Source organism: Pseudoliparis swirei, chromosome 3 (genome assembly GCF_029220125.1).
Source record: "Pseudoliparis swirei isolate HS2019 ecotype Mariana Trench chromosome 3, NWPU_hadal_v1, whole genome shotgun sequence".
Lineage (NCBI taxonomy): Eukaryota > Metazoa > Chordata > Actinopteri > Perciformes > Liparidae > Pseudoliparis > Pseudoliparis swirei.
Genome location: NC_079390.1, coordinates 17,869,492 through 17,891,342, shown reverse-complemented (window position 1 = coordinate 17,891,342; position 21,851 = coordinate 17,869,492). Strand labels below are relative to the sequence as shown.

The 21,851-nt window shown below is 38.3% G+C and overlaps 1 protein-coding gene and 1 long non-coding RNA gene across 4 annotated transcripts in view; one reads left to right on the top strand and one right to left on the bottom strand.

Annotated features, from left to right (window-relative positions):
- ntm (neurotrimin) overlaps positions 1–21,851 on the bottom strand; it is a 507,513-nt gene that overhangs the window by 136,671 nt on the left and 348,991 nt on the right. The window lies entirely within an intron of this gene.
- LOC130191814 (uncharacterized) lies at positions 4,014–5,644 on the top strand. 3 transcript variants are annotated; one of them, XR_008831256.1, is made up of 4 exons: positions 4,025–4,460; positions 4,539–4,639; positions 5,018–5,113; positions 5,255–5,644. It is a non-coding gene; the product is annotated as an uncharacterized LOC130191814 (long non-coding RNA). The 3 variants fall into 3 exon arrangements; XR_008831258.1 differs by having other exon boundaries at positions 4,014–4,460; positions 4,514–5,113; XR_008831257.1 differs by having other exon boundaries at positions 4,015–4,460; positions 4,539–5,113.

Here is a 21,851-nt window from a genome sequence, read left to right as displayed (position 1 = left end):
ATTCACATCTGCATCACATATAGACTCGTGAAATGAAAGCGACACAACACTACTTTTTAGGAATCATCTCTGCTGCTCCTGAGTTTGTCACTGCCTCTGGTAGCTGCAGTGCGAGTTATAGTTATGTTTGCCATTTGTTATGTTGCAAACCAATTATATTCCTATAATGCAATTCACCAGAAATTGTTAAACATTACTCTTGAAATTAAAACATAAACACATCTGTTATAGTGCTGCAACTAGCCCGACACGTAGACTTACATTATCAAATCTGTTGATTATGTTGTGCATAACATGTTAGTAAATTGCGAAACACGTCAAACACAATTACCAACATCTCAAGTTGACTTCTTCGAATGTGTTCTATCATTAATATTTGAGAAGCTGGAATCAGAGTGTTTATTTTCTTTAAAGAGTTAAAAGATCAAATAAATCATGAACATATTAGCTTATTACATTCCAGTGATCAACTAATCCAGTATTAGACTTAAGGTGGTCCACATTTTTTATAAAACCGAATAAAAAGAATGATCCTCGGTTAAAATAAATAAATAAGCAAACTCTATGAAGCACTTCTACAGAGACACAAATCGTTGCATATTTTTACTGTTGGGATTTTTGATTTATGGATGATGTGCAATCTGCATGAAAAGCAGCCCCTCACATTCCTTCTCTTAATGAAATATAATTCATAAGCAATAAAAGACACACATGCAGTACATACAGTATACGTATGTAGTCTACACTCAAAAAAGTGGGACTGAGCTCAATTAATATTTACTCAATAAATACTAGTAACCTTTACATAAAAAATATGTGTGTGTGGAGTTTGGCATATTATTATGTTGATTTAATACAATTTGAATTATTTATCAATTGCATTTTACTCATTTTTGTTTGAATAATATCAGCTCAAAATCATTGAGTAGAATTTAATCATATTTTATGAGTAAAGTCAACAATGTCGAAAAATTAATAAATTCTACTCAATGGAAACTCTTCAGTTTTAAACGCCGTACACTTCCGCCCAAGGAATTTGCGCCACACCTGACTTTCCGGTACACAAAGCTGGATTTATTCTTAGCAAACTAGGTTACCGGTAACTTACTCTGAACGGCAAACCTGCTCCGGTTCAGGGTAGCTTTCAGGATTGATTAAATAAAATTATATTCAAAACTCCTATTTGTCTTACATATTATATTTACCTAAATATAATACATTGAGGTCATGGGGTGAAATCGCCTCCAAAATCTTGACGAGGAAAATCCTTAAAACCAGTCTTTTAGTTAATTTTTCCACCAACTCAGATATGTGGATCCTCTTCAGATTTAAAGAGGGACATCTGAATATGAATACCCTACAGTTTGGGACTGATAGCTGCAAGTTAAGGGCCCCCAAAAAGGTCCAAATGGTCAAATTGGGCCTTATTCTCTTATAATCGCATATTTTTTGACAAGTGCAAAAATTGTCATAATCTCCTTAATATTAGTCCTGGATATCCAAGATTGAACACAAACACTCAAGACAGGGCCTACAATGAGGTGATGGGGTGACATTTCCCCCAAAACACCCACAATAGTTAATTGGTTGTCTGAAATCCAGGACTTGAAGAGGGTGTGTGGCTTTGTAAATCTGAGACCCTGTTAAGAGTTTGGGCTGATTTTAGCTTCTTTTTTTCTCAACATGTCAGAGCTTAGCTTTCTTTTCCAGGTTGTAACTACTCCAAAATGGGGCCCAACCGGCTGGCAATATCTAGCACTTAGTATCCCTGCTTGGTAGTGGTTTAAAAACCGAGAAGACAAAAAATGCACTCCTTCAAAGGTTCACAAGTCCTCAAATGTTTGTAATATATGACAAATCTCAGTTATGATGTTCTACCAGTCTGTTGGACCAGTGCTCTGGACTTCTCCGTACTCTGCTGGGGGAGCAGCATTGTAACTGGAGAAAACCAACCGACTCACTAAACTGGTGTGGAAGGCCAGCTCCATCATTGGCAAAGAGGACTATCCGGAACAGGTGGAGAGGAGGACATGAAGAAATGTTTGTCCATATTGGAGAACATGGACCACCCTCTCCACCACCTACTGCAGGGACAGCGGAGCACGTTCTCCAACAGACTGCTTCAGCTCTGCTTCACAAGGACAAACAGGAGAACATTCCTGATACAGGAGAACATTCTTGATAGAGGAGAAACTTCCAGATACAGGAGAACCTTCCTGGCAACTATTAGACTTTACAATAAATCACCTCTGGCCAGATCCTCCTCAAATTGAACAACATCAATGAACATTGCACCACTTTCACTTTATATACACTTAGATACACTGTATTTACTTTCATATTTTTATTATTTTTTATTTCCTTTATTATTTAACTTCTTAAATGTAATATATCCTGTCCTACTATTTTATTGTATTATTCTAAGAATCTAGTTACTAGAGAAGAAAACAGCACAGACAGAGACAGACAGACAGCCCGTCCAACAGAGAGAGAGAGAGAGAGTTCAAAGGAGAGGCCAGGTGTCAGTGATCAGTCTGATCACAGCAATCAACACAAAAAAAGCAGATTGAACTGTTGAACCCGGTTTCGCACCTCTTCTCCGCAGTTTGAGCTGCGCGCTGCTCTCCTGCTTCAGTGACTCACTAAAAGCCACAGAAGGAACGACAGCCTCCTGACATGACATCTCTTCTTGAGGTAAGAATGCCAACTTAATTTAATTTCAGAGAGTAACGTTGTATTGAACGGGCAACGTTAGTGACACTGAGGTTTCTACTCGGCTCTCTGGTGAGGAGTTGAGCTAGCCTCATGTGAGCTAGCGGGTAGCTACTTTTGAATTCGAGGCATGGTGTTCTGCGTTTCTGTGTCGCCTTGGGCGTCAAGAGTAAGTTAACTTAGCTATCTGATGGTTAAGTGTCTTCACGTTTCTTTAACATCGTCGATGTAACGTAGGTTGTCGGTTTCTGTGTTGAACGAGCCAACATTAGCTTACTTTACACATGTTAGCTGAGGTAATGTTTAGCTAACGCTCGTGTTATAGGTTCATTAGTGGCAGGTGGGTTAAGACACCTGAGGGGTCACGTGCTACACACTTCATCTAATAACCACGATTTTATTGAAGTGCTTTGAAACTGGTTCCACGCAGACATGTATAGACAAGCTCACATATACCGGAGCGGTCAGTCCGGACAGTCACGTGACCAGACACGTTATTGTACAGGTCTGTTCACGTGACCGCTTTATACTGCGCTGTGTCATATGCTGTCGGGACTGCTGTTAACGTGAAGCTCTTAACTTGATGCTGTTGACGTGGTCGGGACTCTGTTCACGTGACTGTTGTTAACATGACGCGTATAACTGCGCTGTGGCGGACATGACAGCTCACAGCTCCTCAGAAGCGCCGTGAGCTGTCCAGTGAGGGGATGGTTTCATGAACAAATCTTCATTTACTGTCCACATTATCAGATGAGGACGTCACCAAAGGGAGTGTCCTTTGAGTCAATGTTTACATTTATGTACAGATAATTAAGAACAATTAGTTAATTGTAAAATGCTAATTATTTTCTCCTGCCACCTTTCAGACATTGTAATCCAACTTGGATGGAACAACTTCGTGACCTTAATCACCTTACAGATGGAGCCCGTTGAGATAACCACTTATACCCATGTGTATGATGACATTGGAAGGCCTATATATGACAATGTAACCGTGGAAGAAAATGTAAACTAACCTTTAGTCTAAGCTTGTATGATATAATTGTGTAAAACTCCTCACAAGGAACGGACAATTATTGATGTGAAACTGCTGACTAAAAAGTTTAAATCCCAAAGAGATTGTTGTGGTGTTACTAACAAATAATGTGTAAACAAATAATCATGATTCTGCTTAGACTGCTTAACCAAAATACGTAAATCACATTCTGCTTAGAATTAGAAAGATACAAGTAAAATGATTGCCTTTATTGAACATGTTTAATAATCATCAATAGCATAAATAGGAGGAAATGATGGGGATATAAATGTCTGTTATGCTCTTGCTGACCTTATCTAATACTAAACAGCCAGGAGAGGCTTCTCCTTTGCTGTGACCCCACACGAAGGTTAAAGAACATATCTTCGGAAACGTGTCTTGTGAAAACGATATGGAAGTGAAAGAGATGAGCCAGCAACGGAGGGAAAGAACAGGTCAACGCCTCAACGTCTTAACCTCAGTTCAACGGGTTACCCGCAGTTCCACTTCCCTTTTGATGATGTGTATGTGTGTGTTAAGGTTTCAATAAAAGGCTGAAGCAAAGGGGTGCTCAGTGGGAAGTCTTGGACGTCGACACTGCTCTGAGCAGGTGTGACTGAGCTCCCCCTTTTGCAAAAGCCATCAAAGATACTGCTTGTCTGTGGTTCATTCTCGCCTCCTTGACCGTGATATTTACATGATATAGAAAATACCTATCACACCTAGCAACACGGTGAGATTATAATCCATTTAAATGCCAGAAGCAAGCAATTATTTGTTTTTAAGATGTTTTTTTCTTTATTTGTGTTAGAGCTAGAGAGACACACAAGCAGCACAGGGGAGGATCTGCAGCAAAGGGCCCACCGGAAATCAAACCTTGGCCGCCATGATGACGACATGTGGCACTTGAGTGTGAATCTAGCCTTTTCATTTTTATTTACAACATTAGCATTGAAAAGAGCAAAAGTTGATAAATAAAATAAATATACACTTTTATTAATCCCCAAGGGGAAATTAGTTCTCTGCATTTAACCCATCCTTAGTTATTAAGGAGCAGTGGGCTGCGGTGAAGCGCCCGGGAAGCAACTGGGGGTTCAGTGCCTTGCTCAAGGACACTTCGACTTGCAGCTAATGGGGAGAGCGGGGATCGAACCCACGACCTTGCGGTTGAGGGTTGGCCCTCTTACCCCACTGAGCTAAAGCCACCCCCAATGTTTAGATGATTTAGTTTTTACCGAAGAGGATGTATGTCCTCCCTTTGTCCTTTATCCCCTTACTCTTTCTTTTTAGGTGTGATTACGACTACCAGCATGAACCTCAACACCTTCTTTGCTGTTCCACTAGTGTGACCCATGATCGGATACAAGTTGTCAAGGATAAACGGGAGTAAGTTGTTTTAAGTTCAGTGTCTTCATTTAACAACAGAATAAATTGTTATTGTTCGAACCACCTAGTCATGTTGTAAATGCTATTTAAAGTTATATTATTGTTAATCTTTTCTATTTTGTCTTTTTTCTGGCTGTATAGAGAATCATGTCAGCCCACAGACAACCGATTGACCTGTGAGCCTTCAAGCAGTAATGATGACTACTCCTGCCTTAAGTTCCAGTTTCCTGAACATCATGTCGGCATGAGATTCTGTCCCCACCTGTCTTCAGTCTGGACCCAATAAGTTTTTTTTTTTACAGTGCATTTACAGTCACATGGTTTATTTCGAGGCTTTGTCTGAGTTTCAGTGCTGCAGTTATTTACCATTCAGGGTTGTTCAGAAACATCCAATTTGTCATACTCATTTGAAGGGCTTGCTGCAGTGATTCTTTTGTGTACACCAGGATTTCTTTGTATTTTGGCATTTCACACAAATGTTTTTGAAAGATGGTCAACAAAGTTGCACAAATAAATGTTTACATGCTGTTATCCTAAATGTGGTAATTTGTTAACTGCTCCTCAGTAAATTCTTGCAAAAAGAAGGCATGATATTAAGTAGATTCTACATAAAAAAAATATGGCAACAAAGTGACAATCAATAACTTTACATAGATTTTAAGTCATGTGGTACCAATTATAAGTTGATTTGAAAAATTAAGTTATGTAAAGATAAATAACAATTTCAGTTTAAATGTGTTGAATTCAGTAACATTCTTCCAAGTTATGAGTTGATGTAACTTATTTTATTTATTGAATCCAAATCATTCTTATCCAGATATTTAGAAAAATAGCATAGTTTTCACCCATACAATTAGTAAATATAAATCAGTATTATCCAGATATTTACTAAATAGAAATCAATTTTATCCACATAATTAGTAAATCTAAATTACTTTTTGACAGCTATTTGGTATATCTAAATTACTTTTTTTTGAATACCTAGTAAATATTAATCATTTTCACACATAAAATTAGTAAATATAAATCGGTATTATCCAGATATTTAGTAAATATAAATCAATTTCATCCACATAATTAGTAAATCTAAATTACTTTTTCACAGCTATTTGGTATATCTAAATTACTTTCTTTTGAATACCTAGTAAATATTAATCATTTCCCCTGTATAATTGATTTGGATTTATTCAACATTTGCCATATTATTAGTAAATCCAAAATATTTGTATTTAATATTTTGTTTAAATTTGCTTAATTAAATCAATAGTTTTTAATCAAAGATGAAGTATTAAATTCTATTCAATTATATTAATTGTCACTTGTTGCCTTAATTTTATTGAGTAGACAATGGTCAAACTTTTCTGAGTGTAGAGAGCTGCTGGAGGCTGAAAGCCCATTTTGTGTGAACTGACATTACAGTCATGGGCGGATTATGAGTCAACGGGGCTCCTGCATGGTTACAGAAGAAAGACACACAGACGTTATACTTTTAGTTTTGGTTTTGTGTATATTTGTAATAACTTTATGTCTTTTTTTTATTTAAATTGAATTTATTTTGTAAAGCCCAAAAAAGCTTTACAATCTGTACACATTTGACCTCCTCTGTCCCAAGACCTCACATCGGATCAGGAGAAACTCCCAAGAAATAGAAAAAACCCTTTCACAAGAAAAAAAGTGAAGAAACCATCAGGAGAGCAACTGAGGAGGATCCCTCTCCTCGGATGGACAGAAGCAATAGATGTCATGTGTACAGAAGGAATCATTACAGAGTTACAACACATTCGATACTTCACATCAGTTCAGGGAAAACTCCCCCCCAAATAGTTGTTTTGTGTATATTTGTAATGACTTAATGTCTCTTTTTGTTGTTTTGTGTTTAATTACTTTGTGTCTTTTTAGTTGTTTATGTATATGTGTATGTACTTCGTCTCTTTACGTTGTTTTGTGGATATTGTATTAATTTGATGTCTCTTTGGATCTCTTTGTAATTGCTTTTTGTCTCTGTGGTTGTTTTGTTTATCTTTGTGGTCATTTTGAGTCTTTTTGCGATTACCGTCTGTCCCTTTATTACTTTTTGCCCATTTTCATAGTCGTTTTGTGTCACTTTGCAGCTGACTTGCATCTCTTTGTGGTTGTTTTGGTCTCTTTGCAGTCTATTTGTTTTTCTTTGTCGTCCCTTCAGTCATCCATCCATGCATTTATCATTATCTCTCTAATGGCCTCTAGTGGTCATAGTGGCTGCTGACCAGTTTGAAATGTTTGCAAATGCAATGACACAAAACTAATCGTTTTTGAGACAAGACAACCCTGAGCCAGGAAAAAGCTCCGAGGCGTGTGGTGAGGAAAATATGACCCTGAATACATTCAATTTAGATTCATAATGACGGCGGAGATGCTGAGCCGACATCACAGTGTGTTGAACGAGATGAAATCCTGTCAAATGAGCCGCTGAAGCCGTCGAAGCTCCAGAGACACTTAAGCACAGAGCTCCAGGGATGTGTTGGGAGGCCGAATGAATATTTTCAAAGGAAAAGGGACTCAGCTACAGGCACAGCAGACAGTGAGCACAACATTAGCAACTCGGTCTGGAAACACATTGCTGCTCGGAATGCTTGCAGCAAGGAAGCCTTTACGATCACAGAGGAGCTATATCTTGCCTATCGCTCTGTGGATATGTTTGAGTTACTGGAGGAAGCAGCCAGTCATCTTATGTCCTGAGAATGTTTTTAACTAAAAGTGGATCGTATGTTACATCTCAATAATATATGTTCTTCAAAAGGCATTCACCAGCTGACATAAACATCAAGCTCCCTTTTTCATGCAAGACACGTGACAGCAGCAAAAGCTTTACTGTAAATTATTCAATCTATTTAGCTGCTTCAGTTTCAGTCCTGGTATTGCTGGAAAATTGAACCATCATTAAATCACTGTAACTCCTGAGCTTTTCCGACTAATGCAAGTCGCAAGGCCTGCTGGGAGAAGGACTATCATGTGACAATCTTGATCCTCTATATCACAGGTGTCAAACACAAGGCCCACCACGTCATTTTATGTGGCCCTGCGATGGCTTGAAAGACATATGATCACATTTTCTTAAAAATATATATGTTGAAGGCAATGTGTTCTGCAGCGGACTCTCCTTCATGCTGCGTCCACAACAAAAGAGAAGCGAACTCTCGCGTTTTTTTTTTACTCGCGTGAGTTTAATCGCCGGACTATTTGTGATCAGTCGAGCTAGAAGTGCCGGAGAGGAGGCGTGGCTTATCGGCATGTAAACGGTGCATTACCGACACAACGGAATAAATAACCACTATTTGTACATATTGTGCAAGTCACACAAACGTCGGACCATCAAACCCTCGTGTCTGGCTTCATAACATTAATATTATATATTATATATATAATATTATCCGCAGCTGCATTCAGCTTCTCCAGGAACTGAGTCTGGATGACGGCCGCTTACAGACAATCAACGTATCTTTCATAGTTTCTGATTCAACAAGTGATATCACGCTGATTGGCTGTAACGACACAGCCTCACACGGTGGTCGCCCGAGTTTTAAAATGCTGCGTGCGTGAATGAGGCGCATTTTTCACATCTTGTCATTCACACGCGCGGTGGAAATGACGCGTTAATCACATCCAGACGCGTCTTTGTATTGACTTTGTATTAACAATCATCCCCAGTTCTCCCATAATGAATTCCTCAAGACTCAGGTCTATATCAGTGGGACACTAAGGTTGAAGTGAGTGCTGCTTAATGTGTTTCAGTATTTATATAATAAGGAGACCTTTCTAATCAGAAGAAAAGTTAATGTTGTATTCTTGAATCTTTTTTAACTACTCTTTTTGTTTAATTTATTTTGAGTTTGTGGATAAAAGCTGCTCCTCAAGACACTGACTTGTTTCAATAGTAACATTGGTTGTCATAAATTCAGAGAATGAGCCATGAGTTACATCTTTTAAGGTTTTTTTAAACTACTTCTGACTTTTTATTTAATTTCATTGAGTACTTAAAAAGAAGCGTAAGTTACTGAATAGTTATGCATGTTGTACTACATTGTGTCCTTAAGATGCACTTTTTGGTTTATAATTTACTATAAAAGGGAATATTTATAACTAGTTTGTTTTTGCATACTGTGGTATTCTTTACTATCTCAGGTTCAAACTGCAACATCTTTTTTGTTAAATCAATTTAAAAAGTGGAACATGTTGATGTTGAATGAGGATGATGGTGGGTCCCGCAGCCAGACCAGTGGAGAACCACTGCCCCAGACCACATCTGTCACACATGTTCTTAGCAGCTCACAAAGTTAATGTAATAACTTGCGTTTGACCTTTGATACAATACTGTGGGCTATAATAAATATAATTAAATTAAATGGATTCATGTTATAATATCAGATACATTTGCATATATATATATATATATTATATATATATATACATTTATATAAATGCTTGTACAATATGATTTACAATTTAAAAAACAATATAAAACGCAAAGACAGTTATTTAACAATATGCTCGAGAGTAGTTACAATGATAGAGTGTTACATTTACCACCGGCTCTTTTTAGGGCAACCATGATGCTGATGTTTTTAAGATAAAAATATAAAAGCATGGCTTTTATTTGCTACTTTGTGTGATAGTTAAATCTAAGTAGCCATTATAGTAAGATTCATCTTAGAGGTTCATGGTTCAAACTATATTGTTGTCAATGATGCAGCCATTAAATATACAGGTAATTTACATCTGTTGGAGCTATTTATTTGATATTAGTTATTTTAATAACATGTTGTATTGTTTAATCATTTAGTTTGTTTGCTTATTTAGGTTAGATGTTTTGATATATTGGAATAGATTTATCTTGTGATAGTTTTTTGTTTGGATTAATTTGTTGTTGTTGTTGTCTAGATAGATTTAGTCTTTTAATTGTTCATTTGTTCACTAATTGTGTAACAATGTGGGCACCTTTAGTTATCAAGCTCCTCTTTTATGGAACCAGCTTCCAATTTCAGTCCGGGAGGCAGACACAGTCACCTCATTTAAGAGTAGACTTAAGACTTTCCTCTTCGACAGAGCTTATAGTTAGGGCTGAATCAGGTTCACCTGGTCCAGCCCCTTGATATGCTGCTATAGGCTTATAGCTGCTGGGGGACGTTTTAGGATGCACTGAGCACCTATCTCTTCTTTTTTCTCTCCTTAGGGATGAATTTTCATCTCTCATCACACATTACTAACTCTGCTTTTTCCCCGGAGTCCTTTTGACTTCACGTCTCATCGGGTCATCGGACCCGATGAGACGGCATAGATCCTATCTGCCTGATGGATCATCGAGGTCTGGGTCGTGGAATTCCTGCGACCAACGACGCCACTGTCCTGTTGAGACTCCACCCACTCCGCCTCTCTACCGCCATCTGCCTGATGGATCGTGGAGGTCTCCATCGTGGAATATGCCTATTATGAACTATTCATACACTCTGTCATATTCATTGAATGTATTTTAACTCTAAATCTGTCCTTCTGTACACATTACATCTATTGCATCTGTCCATCCTGGAGAGGGATCCTCCTCTGTTGCTCTCCTGAAGGTTTCTTCCCTTTTTCCCCCCTGAAGGGTTATTTGGGAGTTTTTCCTGATCCGATGCGAGGTTTTGGGACAGGGATGTCTATGTGTACAGATTGTAAAGCACTCCGAGACAAATTTGTGATTTGTGAAATTGGGCTATACAAATAAACTGAATTGAATTGAATTGAATTATAGGTAGGAGTAGGCAGGTACAGGACCAGCATGCACCTGGGTAGGCCTATGTTGTTGTTTTTTTACAAGTGCAGGAGAGGCAGCATTAGGAGTTTGCTGGTTTGTTTTATTTGCTTGTTTTGTTTAGGGAAATAAATTATCAGAAAAACAGAACAATGGACAATGTTTTCTTCTGGCAGCGTAAACCACAAACACATGGAGCGTCATAAGCAATTTGATTTATGTTTATTTTTGATTCATTGAACAAATGGTCACTGCAACATCTCTATTTTATTATGGCGCAAAAGACATCATTGAAAAAGAAAAAAATTTGTTGTATAAATAAGTAAAACGTTAAGTGGCTGAAACCATCTACCTTTGTCTCATTTTCAGACACACACACACACACACATCATGTTATGTTTTATAATTCACACCATTCCATTATTATTACACAAATAATTCCAATTCCTATTCAATTTGTTTTTAGTCGGAAGTCATGCTGCTTGTAATAGACGCAGCTGCGAGCCTGAGATGAATACCTGCATTGTGAGCCCGTGCTTAACATGAACTGATTCCTGCTGCGCGCTCCTTTTATAGCTGCTGGCCGCTCGCTGTGTGCGCGGCACTCTGGCTCTCTCAGCGCAGTCGATGCTCGATTACTCTGATTTCATTTGAACTACCTCTGAGGATTCTGCCACCTGTAGCTCACAAAGGAAGCCACACACAATTAATAAAAACTCAGGTGGAATGAAAAGGGTTAAACAACTAGAAATAAGTCGTACGATTTGCTTCAGCCAACTGGAACAGGACATCGTCCCACTTTCAGAATGTGGATGTCAAAGGGGTTCACAGGACCCAGACGGATGAAACCAGAGCAACATGAAGAACAGAGGTCCACTCTCTTGTCCTCTGGGAGCTGTGTTCATTCTGCAACAGGGGTCGCCAACCTCTCTGATCAAGTGGCATTTTCCATTTTCTTATTTCTCAGTGTTAACTTCAAGGTTAATATGAAGTTGAATTATGACACCACATACACATTTTAATCTTCAACATATCTGTAATTGTCTTCCAGCCATAAAGACAATGTGCCCAGAAACATAACAAAATTAAAACATTATCACCCAATCAGGCCATCTTTATGAAAACATCCGTATCTGAATTAAATTCATTAACCTACCAACCTTCCACCAATCTCTGTGAGGAAGGCAATCAGAGGCCGAGTAGGGCGGGTCTTCACATTGTGTACTACTGCAAAAAACACACCGCGTTATTCCCAACGGCTTCAAACAAGGTCATTAAGCATTAGAGGGCTCCTGGACCTATTGCTCGTGTTTCATTGGTTACACTCCTAAAGGTTATGTAACTGTCTCTATTTAATATTTAATTTAATTTGTCATTAGTCTTGTATTGTGTATGCATATATGTTGTATATATACATATATATTTTATTTTATATTTTACTTTGTATACTTCTTGTATACATCTTTATCTTTCATCCCTGTTTTTTATATTTTATTATTTTTTATTCTTGTGTGTTTAGTTTATTGGTGCTGCTACTGTTACGACAAATTTCCCCTTGGGGATTAATAAAGTACATATCTATCTATCTATCTATCTAACAATGCTCAGAACCTACAAAACACAACAACAGACCAACATCAGGTAGCTCTGACTCTTCTCAAATAAATAAAAGCACCTGGATACAACATGAAGAGCACATTCTGTGAAAAGGTGTGAGCTGTGCAGTCGGAGGAAATTCCGACATTATCTCAGTTAAGGAAGAAATCTCCAAAGTGAATTATGAAGTGCGATGCTGGACACAAGAAATAGAAAGCTACTGCGTTGAATGATGCATGAGGCGGTTCACCAGCAAGGTCGTGTCTTTGTCTCAAACCCATAAAAGCAACAATAACAGTTTCATCCACGAGTAAGTGAAGCTGCCCGAAAGCTTATGAGCAATATTACACACATTTAATACTAAAAGTTTTAGTTTGTTCATGTTTATGTTGCTCTGATGTTTGATTTAACCCTCCTGTTACCTTAGGGTCAATTTGACCCCATTCAATGTTTAATGTTGGTGTTCTTTCGGGTCAATTTGACCCCAGGCTGTTTTTCACTGTGTCAAACATATAAGAAATATCAACTTTTTTATATATTTAAAGGGCTATTTAGGTAGTCAACAAACAAACATAAAGTACCTCACACTTAAACTTGGAAAACAATATTAATTCTAATAATTTTCTGGAGGTTTTAATTGCTGGAGTCAAATTGACCCCGAGGGTAAAATATGTCAGTAAATAGAAAGGTAACAGGAGGGTTAAACATTGAATGGGGTCAAATTGACCCTAAGGTAACAGGAGGGTTAATACACATTATATAGGGTGGAAAGACAGCTTCTTTTATAATGACTCAAATCCATTCATGGAGAGTTGAGCCTCCTGTCAGCAGCGTCCTCTTCCCATGCACAGCATATACGACAACCCTGCAGCGTGCAGTTATTCAGTATGTGCTCCCAACAACACGTACTTTCACTCATTTAATCCCGACATTCGCCAGTGATTTCCCATCCCCGATATTTTGCTTCTCAGCACTTTTACCTTAATTTGTCACACTGAAGAGTGCAGGTAATGAAGTCACACAAATGTAAATCCCAAGAGCAGCAATCGGAAACATATTACTAGTGAACATACAATTTGCCTTTTTAATACAAAATGTTTTTTTATATATTAATTAAATATAAAATATAAAATCTTGTGCTTCATGTCTAGGTTTACTCATATTCTGGTTGAGGTTTCCACAAAACGGGAATGATGATAAGCTTAAATTAGTTTGACTCCCAAGGTGCAAGTAAGTCATTTGTGTCTCGGCCTAACGGCCTCAAAACTGCAGCTGCCTAGCCAAAAAATGCCAAAATTCATTATAAATGTGAATTTGACAGCCTGCATTTATTATGTAAAGGAATTCAAGCTCACTCGGACTTCAAATCGACCACTCTCTGCAAGAGCATCATTTTTTCTTTTTACAACTCACATATGCAGACTGAAAATGTGAATACAATTCAAGTTGAGTTAATTTGTTGCTATCATATGGATAATAAGGATACTATACTGTACCAAATCCACCCTAACATATGTGAGCATTCCATTAGGTGTCCAGAGGAAGACGCTGTGCTTCAAGGCTTCACTGCATTGAAGATATTTTATAGTCTAGATCTTGGAAACGACAGAATGAGATGTCACCATCCAGAACAAGGAGCCTCCAGGCAGCACATTCCCAGGAAGCTATACAGTCACGTCATGTGACTCGCTTGGAGCACTGCAGCTCATAATGGAGGTTCCACATCCACTTGTGTAGCAGAAGTATAAATGCCACGGCTCGGCGCCCCTCTGCATCTCACCTGAATGAAGTTGTCAAGTAAATGAATGAGCGCGGTGAAGCCTCCTTTGGTGACATGTAATGTTCTCCATCTGAACCGCCTTCAGTTGAGTCAATCACTCACTGTCACCGGCACACTGGCTGGACGACCTGTCACCCAAACAAGTGACACAAAAGCTGAAGCTCAATTATACATGAGACATTCGAGACATTAGCCTCCAGCGGTGAATATTAGGAATGCAAAACAGATTTTACAAACAATCTGTTCAATGACGTACAAACCAAAACGTGCACTCGGTAAAAACCTTTGAACCACCATGAAATAGAGCCCTGTTAATTATTTGATGACATATAAGAGGCAATTATCTGAACATCGGCCAACCTGACCATTAGGTGTGTTTTAATATGTGTGTAATGATTCCTTCTGTACACATTACATCTATTGCATCTGTCCATCCTGGAGAGGGATCCTCCTCTGTTGCTCTCCTGAAGGTTTCTTCCCTTTTTTCCCCCTGAAGGGTTATTTGGGAGTTTTTCCTGATCCAATGTGAGGTTTTGGGACAGGGATGTGGACAGATTGTAAAGCACTCTGAGGCAAATTTGTAATTTGTGAAAATGGGCTATACAAATAAACTGAATTGAATTGAATAGGTAGCCTGCCTTATTTTATCTATATAATCTAAGTTATGGCTTCATGTGATGTACACATATTACTCATTACTAATGTTTAATATTTTGAAGTTCAAACTCCCAAATGAGCAATACAAACCGAACCGAGACCCAAACCGTCACCAACAAATCCGAAACAAATGGTGAACCGCTGCTCACTACTAAACTTACAGAAGACGCGGTCCAGTTACTGAGCCAGACATTTGTCTTTGGGGTTACTGGACAACAAAAGAGAGCTTTTGTGTGAATATTAATTTGGACCAGAAACACAATTTTAAATGAATGTTAACTCTGCTCTTTATCTGCTGGGTGTGTTAAGAGGTAACTGTATCTTATATTGTCATTATCACGTCACGGTCTTTATGAGGGACATATCATGTGGCACTGTCAATCCGACACAGTGTACGGACATTTTTACATGTACATATTGTACATAATAATCCAGTCCATGGATATGCATTCAGTAATTATTTCTTTGTAGTTTGTGTACTTTTAACAATGTACCGTCAAATTCCAATTTTTTTTATTCAGCAATACATGTGCACAGAAAAGGAAGGGACATGAGGTGCTTATGATTCTGATTACTTCTATGCAATATATAATGATTGTACACTTTCCCAGATTACACAGTCGTGAAAAGTATCCATACTTTACATTTCCTCCAACCTGTATTTGGCAATGGATATTAGTCATTTGTAATCACTTTCTCGTAATTAGTCACTTTCTAAGGCACTGGGTAGCTCGTCAAACTATGACGCTCCACCATGGTCAGGCCAACACGTGGTTGACGTGAATTCAAACAGAAATGCTTGCTCGTGTTTAGAACAATCATCTTGATTGGGCTTCAAATAAGTAGGTCAAATAAGTAACTAACACATAACTTCACACAATGACTCAATAACACTTTGGGATGCACTACTGCTGAACACCGGTTTCTTGCTGGACGGTCCTGTATTCGTCTGATAGATCCACCATATCAGACCGTATTTTGGTCCTTATACTATATCATGACACTCCCTGGGCATTTTATTTGAGTGTCTTATGTATTGATTATTTATTAAATACCTTTATTTAAGCAGATAAGTCAATTGAAACCAGTTCTCATGTGCAATGGCCAAAGACTAGAGGCAAATCTAATCCAGCTGTGTCTCATCGAGTTCCCAGGGGGCCTGACAACGCGTTGGCCTTGAGAATGAGCCGACAAAGACCACAAGAAGACAACAATCGCAAACACAAGCCGCCATCTACTTGATGATGATGGCATTTAACTAAACTAACAGTAATCACGCAGGCTTAATTGGGTGGTTTGAATCGGAGACCCACTGAGAAAAGCTGGGTGACGGCAGCGAGCGACCCTGCAGCTTCAAATACTGTCGAGAAGTCAAGTGCTTAACCTCGGACAGCTCCACCGGAGCAGAAACTGTGCGTCTCTGTAAAAACACATTGACTCAGCACAGTTTTTCACTTCTCTACCTCAATGTAAACTGACATTCTGTTACGGGAGAAGATTTTGGCTCCAACCAAGATTCCAAATGCGCCTGAAGGCAACGAAGGACCTTGTATTCAGTGTTAATTGGAATGAATGACAGATGGGAAAAGACTGAGTGAATGGAGATCGTGAGAAAGACTGACAGATGAATGTCATCATGATGTTCAGTGTGTTGTGATGACACGCTAATCAGTGTAATCAGTTTAATGACCACCATTAGGCAATCCTCCACACACGTCAATCAAACTGGGATGGTAGATACTACAGTGTGCCTTCGGTAGAGGACGAGCGATGGGTCACGGAAATCAAATCCATTAGAGTAAATAATGAAAAGCTCAAATGCAGTTCATTTGACCGACATTTATCTGTACATTAGGCATGACATGGTGACCAGACACTATCAAATCAAAGTGTTGCAAATACTGTAAATGCCAGTGAGTGAGTGGGAGAGAGAGATGAGTGTATGTGCATTGGTGGATAGGAAGAGATTCTCAAATGCTGAGTCCAATTATTGGCCTGAATCCACGCTCACACACACAAACAACCTCATAAACACTTGACCTCCGTGGCAAAATGAAACAATAACTCTGGCCATGGCTCGTGATGTCGTTTCAAAGGAATGCTTTTTTTTGCTATAGGCACTCATTGACTGCCAGCCTTCACACCCACACACTCTACCTCCATGTAGTAGTCATAGGAGTAGTGTTGTATTCATCACATAAAATTCAATGAATAAAGCCTACAGACAATCTAGTATACAATGTGACTGAAAAGGTATAGGCAGAAGCATAACGCTTATATATTCCTATCTTGAATTATTATCAATTACGTAACCCTAGATAATTAGATATAAAAGAAAAAACAAAGTAAAAAACTATTTTTTAAATCACACTTGTAACTCTCAAAAATAGCTTTATAAACAATCCTTTTTGAAAAAATAAAATTAGTTGACCATTCTTACATTTATGTTAGTGTTTTAATCCCTGCAATAGAGATACATCTTCTTTTAATCCCTTTTTTTAGCATCTCTCAAATAATATTTACACTCATGTATTGAAACCAAACTTTGAACACAGTCTGGCAGCGACTTTGCTTTATTTCCGGACATTGTTTGCATTATTTTCTAATATACCAACTCATTAAATTTCATAACATGAGATTTTACAAACAATAGATTTCTGTGTTCATAGTGACGAGGCATATTTATGACACACATCGCTCATTTCCGTAACAAGACTTAGACTTTATAAGCAAATATAAGTGAGCAATACATGATATGCAATCCTGAGATGTTAGTACATATCTAAACTTTGAACTTTTACCATTAATATATTCAATACGTTGTCTCCGTTTTACTTTATGATCAATCAAAACCCTGAGGAATTTGTCTTAAAAACTCTTTCAACTTAATCATTATAGTTTCTCATTCTTTTTGATTTCCAAAAAAACATGCATTTTGTTTTCTTTATATTACAGTTTTTTTTCAATCGCTAACAAGCGCTTACCCATACTTCAGATACTTTTTCTAAACTCTTAACACAGACTCACACCTACAAAGCACAATTGGCCAAATGGATAATTTTCTTGTCAAAAGCACATTTTGTTAAATATATACTAACTCTTCATTTCAAAATAGAACACATCTTTTTCTGCAGACACTAACTTTACCAAAACACTGGAAATCTGACTCAAAATGAAATTATTCCGTCAAAGAATAACTCTTGTTTTCACTTCACAAAGTCCTTCCAGTCAGTCAAAGTACACCAGGTTGCAAAACACTGGCTATTGCTGACATTACAAAAACTGCATAGACTTTTATCTTTCAGTTTTTCAGGTATTTGCATGCAAAACATGCAATCCACTTTTTTTAAACAAAATTTCTTGGTTGGGAACTGTATGTCCACATGTAATGTTCACATTCAAAAGCATTCCAGTAAAAAACTAATCAGTTTTTTTCTCTTTACTGTTTACTACAGGAGGTACAGTATAAATACTGTTTACAGTATGATGGAACAGAAACAGTTTGACAGTATTGCTTACAGTGAACAAAATATCCAAGAAACACACAAGAGCATTCTGAACAAAAACACAACAAGTCCAGATAAAAAGGGGGGGACTATTGTTCCTTTTTAAAAGTTCAATCCAAACTGTTTATTTACATTTTTTTTTTTTTACAAATAAACTATGTTTTGGGGCAACGGCTGCAATAGATGATTGAACAACATTCGGTTAGTCTATGTAGGCGGTGTCTGTGTGATCTACATCTCAACCTGTCATAATCAAAACATAAATTCTAATCCAAAACTTGCTTAAACATATTTCTCAAAAACATTCCAAACTTACCTACCATCAGGAGGAGATGGGGAATCAATTGTTTGTTTATTATCAGCTGAGATATATAGTTTTATAACTGATATCATTGCAGAACAGGTTTTTAGACTGTATCTAAGGTTTGGAATATTGTGTTTGCCATTGTGGGATGTTGTGTGTTAACATTCGTAAATAATACAAAAACAATCCATCATTTTGTTTAGAGGTATAGCTTGTCTGTTAAGAAAATGTAAGCATTGTGAAAATGTGTTCACTGACTGCATATTGTTTGAAAACGACATGAAATGTGTGAATGGTACGGCCACAAAAGACCGTTGCTGTGCTAATTGTGTTTAGAGTTTTGAAAATGTGACCACTGTTTGGACAGACGCTTGGTAGCGCCTGAAAAAAACTGTAAGAGATAATGTATAAACATCAAACCTGCCTTTGTGAAGAACAGCCATTCATCTCCATTAGTGCAATCAAACTGCAACCTGTCAAATGTCAGCATTTCTTAAGCAAATTATGGCAAAAGGGGTGGGAACATTTGATGGATCGACAGGGGAAGTTATAGTCAACAGGAAATAGTTTTTGCATTTTGCCTTACTGCAAACCACAGACACATTGAATGTCAGCATTTTAAAAAATTAAGTCAGAGCTAGTGATGCTATTGAAAGTTACTTGGTATAATAAAGAGTATGACAAACTATAAAACCCAGGAGACTTCTGTGTGTGTGTTGTGTAAAACAAAATGTAAACGCTGATATGTTTGATATGTTCTTACTTTCATACATTCTTATGTTCTTGTGTTCTCCCATTCTCATTTCAAAATAAATCCAGATCTTTTTTACAACCTTCACCAAATAGAGTTGTTGCCCAAAACCACCCAATCGTTTCACAATATTAACCACGTGACACGTGTGATGCAATGCTAATATTCAATATGAAACATATTGTTGGCTTAGAAACATGAACATTCATTGTTTTCCTGTGATTTGCACACAGGGTTTTATGAGTGTGAAGAAAGTGCTACATTTGTACAAATCATAGACTTTGACACCAAAGACACTTGGGTACACACACTCACGTTTAAATATAAACAATAAAGGTTAAAGCAACAAAAGCACTTTGGTTTAAATATTTAAAAAGTACACGCATCTTATCACACACTTCAAGTTACTGTTGAGTTTTTCCAATCCTAAACACAAACCACAATCTTTCTCGAATCCTCAACACATTCTGCAAGTGCAAAAACAGAACCAAACACACACTAATGATGCTTCAGTGACAGATATTGTAGAATGAATGAAAAAAAGTTGTCATTGAACATTCTTCAGACAAATTCAGAATGTAGTAATTTCCTCATTATGTTGCCTGTCTGACATCTCTCAGTGGATGTACGCACACCACCTGGAAATTAACCCTGACCAGACTGAACTATTCCTTCCAGGAAAAAGCTCTCCGACCCACAACCTTACCATTACCTTCAACAGCTCTGTGTTGGCCCCGACCCCGACTGCCAGGAACCTCGGGGTGACACTCGACAGTCAACTCTCTCTGACTGCCGACATTACTGCAACAACACGTTCCTGTAGGTACATGCTGCACAACATCAGGAGAATACGTCCTCTTCTTACTCAAAAGGCGGTCCAGGCTCTGGTCCAGGCTCTGGTCATTTCACGTCTAGACTACTGCAACTCCCTCCTGGCATCCGACCTCTGCAGCTCATCCAGAATGCAGCAGCTCGACTGGTCTTTAGCCTCCCTAAATTCACCCACACCACTCTTCTCCTCCGCTCCCTTCACTGGTTACCGCTGCAGCATCCGCTCCTTGCGTACTGTGGTGCGAACAGATCGGGTCCAGCCTACATACAGGACATGGTCAAACCGGACACCCCAACCCGAACGTTCACTCCGCTCGGCTTCTGCCAATCCTAAATTCACCCACACTACTCGGCTCCTCTGCTCTCTTCATTGGTTACAAGTGGCTGCCCACATCCGCTTCAAAACATTGGTACTTTCATACTGTGCCGCGAACATCCAGGATAGGGTCAAGCCTTACACCCCAGCACGTTCACTCCGCTCTGCAACAACCTATCGACTTGTTTCGCCGTCACTGCGAGCTAAACACACGAATCCCGACTGTTTGCTGCCCTGGCTCTTGAGTGGTGGAATGGTGGTAGTTTGGCTTTCTTGAAGAAATGTTACTTTCTTGATTCTTGTTGTTCTGAGTTCATACTCACTGTTGAATGCACTTATTATAAGTTGCTTTGGATAAAAATAAAATGTAATGTGATGTTGATAACAAGCTCAATCGGCGCATCATCATGTTTCTCACCAAATATGTTTGCTGTAGCATTTTAGTAGCACACAAAGATGATTACTAGGAGACAGTGTTGGTACATAGACTAACCTCAGGTAGACACACATTGCCTTTGTGTCAGGCAAATTGAAAATTAAGTGCTATTTTTATTTTGATCCAATATCATTTCTGATATGGTTCCTAGAAAAGAGTTGATAATGTATTATCTACAATTGCTCGTTTAATGAGCCTGATGCTTCAGGCAGTAGGATGTTTTTCTTTTCAATATTCAAACCTCTTTACTGACCTCAAATTAAGATTTTACATACAAAATATCCACTTTATTTTCTCGGCCCGGCATCTTAACATGGATTCACAGAAATTATGACTGCATTTATATATAAAAGGTGCTTTTCAATCAAAGAGACCAGGCTTAATGGCCCATATATTATCTCTCGCTACTGGTTGTCTTGCCAACCAGTGCTGATATAACCAATGCAAAGTGGAAGAAGTTGTTTGATTGGAGAAAGAGAAAACAGCAGTCGCTCCTGATCTCCAACAGTCTGCAATACCTTTCACAGTGTAATTCACACTTAAGTTGGGAGCCACAGGCCAGATGTGCATGAAATGGATCACGTTCTGGTGTTCTGAAGGGCGAGTTAAACGGTTATCTCTGCTGCTCTGCACTGCGATCCCTCTCGATGACTTCCAGATGGTCATCCTCCATCTTTAAGACTCTCCTTGTCCACCAGGGAAGCTAGGCTAATGAGGTCTTAGTCATTGGCAATTAATGAAACATCACCTGGCAGACCGAAGGGAGCAATGCGGCAGGAGGATCTGACTAAGGA